This window comes from Nothobranchius furzeri, chromosome 1, assembly GCF_043380555.1.
Source record: "Nothobranchius furzeri strain GRZ-AD chromosome 1, NfurGRZ-RIMD1, whole genome shotgun sequence".
Lineage (NCBI taxonomy): Eukaryota > Metazoa > Chordata > Actinopteri > Cyprinodontiformes > Nothobranchiidae > Nothobranchius > Nothobranchius furzeri.
Window position 1 is genome coordinate 90,082,377 of NC_091741.1, and position 4,934 is coordinate 90,087,310.

At 41.2% G+C, this 4,934-nt stretch overlaps 3 long non-coding RNA genes across 3 annotated transcripts; 2 read left to right on the forward strand and 1 right to left on the reverse strand.

The window, feature by feature from the left end:
• The first annotated feature begins 732 nt into the window (after positions 1-732).
• Positions 733-2,549, forward strand: LOC139069933 (uncharacterized). Its single transcript, XR_011520600.1, has 3 exons — positions 733-2,119; positions 2,252-2,415; positions 2,490-2,549. It is a non-coding gene; the product is annotated as an uncharacterized lncRNA (long non-coding RNA).
• Positions 2,550-2,617: 68 nt separating this feature from the next.
• LOC139069934 (uncharacterized) lies at positions 2,618-3,013 on the forward strand. The gene is made up of 2 exons (XR_011520601.1): positions 2,618-2,692; positions 2,788-3,013. It is a non-coding gene; the product is annotated as an uncharacterized lncRNA (long non-coding RNA).
• Positions 3,014-3,216: 203 nt separating this feature from the next.
• On the reverse strand, positions 3,217-4,010 carry LOC139069935 (uncharacterized). Its single transcript, XR_011520602.1, has 2 exons — positions 3,691-4,010; positions 3,217-3,345 (listed from the first exon to the last, which is right to left on the reverse strand). It is a non-coding gene; the product is annotated as an uncharacterized lncRNA (long non-coding RNA).
• Positions 4,011-4,934: the final 924 nt, after the last annotated feature.

Here is a 4,934-nt window from a genome sequence, read left to right on the forward strand (position 1 = left end):
TCGCACAACGCTGTGTTTATCAAACATACAATTGCGGTAATGCGGTAATGTTACGCTGATTTGCCGGCACAGTGTGTCTTGTAAAAAGGGCTTGTGAGTCAATTTCTACCAGCGCTAAAGAGGCAAACAAAATGAGGCCAACCTAAATGACTGAAAATGTTCAAGTTCCCCAACATTCCAATAGGCCATTGTCTGTGCTCTGCACAGATAATGGCTACATTTACAAATGAAAGGCAGCTAATTGTCAGTGATTGAGTTGTGATTTTCAAACCAAGGAGCCATTTGGCTACCTCTGGTGGAACTGAGAGGGGTCAGAAAATCCCGGTAGTTCTAGTGTTAAAACTGGTCTGATGAGTCCAGATGGACCATGTACCAGAGTGATGGTGCATCAGGGTAGGAAGAGAGGCAGATGAAGTGATGCATCCATCATGTCGAGTGCCTACTGTACAGACCTGTGAAGGCAGTATTATGATCTGGGGTTGCTGCAGTTGGTCAGGTCTAGGTTCAGCAACAGGATGTGCTCCAAGAGGTCAGCTGACTACCTGAATACACTGAACGACCAGGATATTCCATCAATGGCTGTTTTCTTCCCTGATGGCATGGCCATATTCCAAGATGTCAGGATTCATCGGGCTCAAATAGTGAAAGAGTGGTTCAGGGAGCATGAGACATCATTTTCACACATGGATTGGCCACCACAGGGTCCAGACCTTAAAGAGCAAGTAACGTCTAAATTAACTTTTTTTTGCTGATGAACTGTATAAATGAGTGTCTAATAGTGTTTTAAATGTGTGTATTCATTATTTTAGCATTTTGGTGCATTTTCTTAAAAAATTAAAAATTCTGCCTAAATACCACAGTATAGCTCCACCTTCAGCTTAAAACATAGAATTTGACTCATTTTGAATAAATTTTAGCCAATGGCTAAAGAGTAAGATACTACGTAATCCAGTAGAGTACTACGTAGCAGCTCTGTGTCAACGTTATAAAAGCATCGGGAGTCTTGGCCACGCCTTGTGGCGAGTTGGGAGTTGGATTTGCATGAGAGTGTAGGAGGCTAGCCGTAGTTCAGCATTAGCATATAGCATTAGCATATCCTAGTCTTTAGCATAGCTTTTAGTGTTATACATACTTATTTAGTGTTAGCTTGGCTGTTGGATATTGTAGTTTAGTTACTGTTTGGCTGTTAGTGTAATTAGGAAAGTAGTTCGGGTTTAGTGCTCCATATCGTGTTAGCATGGTGAGATGGTGTAGTGTAGTATGGTTGCGGAGCTCTGTCGGGTTGCACTCCTTTCCGCTGGACTTAGAAATTAGGCGCCAGTGGTTGCGTGTCTGGAAAAGATTCAGCTCCCGCCTGGTGCTGTAGTTTGCAACCAGCATTTTACCCGCGATTCTGCACGTCTCCGTTCCAAGAGGGAGGCTGTGCCCACCGTGGCTCTTCCGCGATTTAGATGCAGCCCACCGACTCTGCTCCCCCACCATGACGGGCTACAGTCTGAGGTGAGTAAGCTAAATAAAAGTTTTAACATCTTCTAAAGACAATTTCCTACCTAAATGCAAAGTTTGAGAGACGTGGTTCACTCCATTTAGCTAATATCAGTCTGCACTGCCTTCGGGCTATTTTGTCAAGTTCACAAAATGTGGAACGGGATGTAAGGTTAGAATCAGCGGCGAATCGGAACATATCTCGAAGCCCTGGCCGACAAAACGGTCCACATGACTGTCAGGCTCAGAGAAAATTCGGGTTGTTTTTGTGTCAGTCGGTAATTCAGCAACAGTGACTCTAAACTGACGCAGCACTAGTTGACAGACAGCATTACAGCGTGAAATCTAGCACAGCGTGACCCGGTTCCGTGAGGAATTCTGTTCAGGAGGTCGCATTTCAGGGTCTCCACATCATATGTGACTGACTTTTACTTTATAATAACATCACACACTAGGAATGTTATAAAGCGCCTATATGGGACAGTTTCTTTTGTATTTTATCTGACTTTATAAACATCAATGTGCTTCTATTTTTTTTCAGGCTAAATCTACCCAAGACACTGGCTGTCAGACTGATTTAGTAATCTGCAAGAATGCACTTGTCCAGGCTGACGTGGTGTTACCCGTAGCAAAGGTGAATTATTTTTAATAATCTTCTATGTAAACATTTTATTACCTTCTAGTTTTAATTTGTTTTACAGATTGTTACAAGTGATTTTATGCTCTTTTAAACATTTATAAATGTGCTGCTTCTTTGTTTTTATAGAGCTCACAGCCTCAGTGTCTTGTGACACAGGGACCATGACAGAAATTCATCTTCCAGAAGGTCCCAGAGCATCCACACCTCCTGAAAAGACCACGGTGTGAGGTGTCTGCTGTTGATTCCAGCTTCCACCTCAGTGACAGTGCAAGCTCAGTGAACTGTTCAAGGTAAAAAAAAATTAAAACATTTCTGAATTTTTAAGATATTAACAATTAAATAAGTATGTGATTACATCATGAAGGAGGCTACTGATTCTGGCCCTGTGACACTTGGTGGTGACGTGTGAGCTGATTCACCTGGAAAACAACTTTTAAATTAAATATTTTGTTTTTGCTATCAAAAGTAAATTAACTAATAACCTGCATTACTGCAGGACACTCAGCAAAATATGGACTCTACACCATGAGGCAGGCACACGTTAATAACTCTATAAGAGCACATAAGGTAAGCAACACCACATATTATTTTTATTACTGTACACTGTCCTGGATTTGTTTTCTTTCTGCATGATTTGCTTTCTTTCTGCATCTCATCATTAGCCTGGCTGATCACCTGATAACTCCTGTCATCTGGTTATGACAGCATGAGGATGTCCTCACACACCTGTAACCTATCAGCTCATCTGGCAGAATAGAGAGAGAAGAGACAACACCACATCTCCTGTTCCTGGAAAGCCTTCAGCCATCCTTCGATGACTGAGAACCTCCATCAGCTCTGTCTCCTGTCTGCCTACAATTATTATAATAAATATTGTGTTTGACAAGTTTTTTGTGCTGCCAAATATCTCATTTTGATTCCAGTTTTGATATTTTAATGGATATTTATAAATTACATTAATTGAATTATCACATTGTCGCATGTTTAACTAGCTCTATTGTGATTAACTAAACTAGCACCTCACTGTTAAAAGCTCGTTTTAATTTCAAGCATGTTTAAGTATTTATGGACATGAACAAAAACAGGAAATATATAAATTGAGATTTATTTAATTAATATAACAAATAAGGGGGAAAGAGTCATTGAAAGGCACATTCTTCTGGAAGTTCCTGATCCCGACGACATCAGCAGGAGACCAGCTGCAGACACCAGAGGATCACCTGCAACCAAGAGCAGCTAGTATCAGTAAATAAATAATGAAATCAGGGCAGTTTTAATGGGCTGAACACATTACAGAATAATTTTCTCATGGTATATTTTCATAACTTTATGCAGCAGACTAGCTTGAGCCCAGATCTCCTGGAGAGCTGCTATCCAGCACGTTTCAGTGGATTTTCCTGCTTTAACAGGTTAGATAAGCTGTTAAGCAGCTCAGCTGTTTGTTGCTGATTAAAACCAGGTGTGTTGATGCAGATAAATCTCTAAAACATGCTGAATACTAGCTTTTTAGGGCCATGGAGACAAACCCTGCAGCTAATCCAATGCTATGGCTAACGGCTACTTACGTTCAGAGATGGGTCTGTTGGGTCGGTTCCAGTAATTTCAGGCAACTCACAAGCTCAAAACAATAAGGCTCATGTCCGGTTGTCTCCTCCAAATAGACTTGGTCCCTTTCTTCTCGAGTGTCTGGGTAAGGAGGGGGAGAAACGTCCTCCACTTCTAATGACTGCTCAGAGTGAAGGGAGCTAGCTTCGTCTAGTTAGCCGTCTCTTCGTCACTGCCACGGCTCCGCCCTCTCGGTCCTCCAGGCAACGCCTACTAATGTTGCAGTTTTCAAAATTGATACGTGGGTGGGGTAAGACTCTGAGGCACACTTGACATGCACTTTAACTTCACTGAGAATCTTTGGGATGTGCTGGAGAAGCTTTGTGCAGCGGTCATAAACATTAATTATTTACATTAATTAATTAAACACTGGATGAAAATAAATCATGTGACATTGCAGAAGCTTATTGATACAATGCCACAGCAACTGTGTGTCATAATCAAAGTTAAAGGCGGTCCAACGAAATATTAGAGTGTATGACTTTTTTTCTAAAATGTTTTTAAAAAGGTGTAGCGTCCATCAATGGACAGTTTAGGTACAGCCTGACCTTTTACCATCTATTCAACATCTGGTCAGAAAGGAGACACTGTCATGATCTGCCCCGGCCTCCCTGACCGTGTCTCTCCTGCCCTGATTAGCCTAATTGTTCTCACCTGTCCCTGATTACTCTGCCCATGTGTTCCTGATTCTCTTGTGTATTTATACCTCCCTCCTTGTTGCTGTCTTTGTCGGTTCATTGTCGTTTGTGCATGTTCGTTCGTCCTGTTGCTCCCAGTCTACAATTAAACATCTTTTTATTTTTTCATCCGTCTGCCTGATCTTCTGCCTCCTGAAACCCACCACCACACATGGTCTGCCATCTCCACCCGCAGAACATGACAGACACAACATTGCATGTGTTCCCTTTAAATCTGTCTGCGGCACACCAGCTGGGATTTACTCTACTAGTCTGAAAGATAAACAATAACTTTTTCTCCCAAGGTCCCATCTGTCTCATCTGTCTGCCTCCAAAAGGAAGAACTCCAGTTCTTCATAAATTCAAGAATGATAATAATAAATATGAACTTCTCATATGACTTATAATCTAGATAATCATTAAGTAAACATTTGTTTATTACTACTTATAATAATCATAGTATAATGAAATGCTTCATTAATCTGTGCTCACTGAATGGATGTTAAGTTTGTCTACAAGACTGCAAT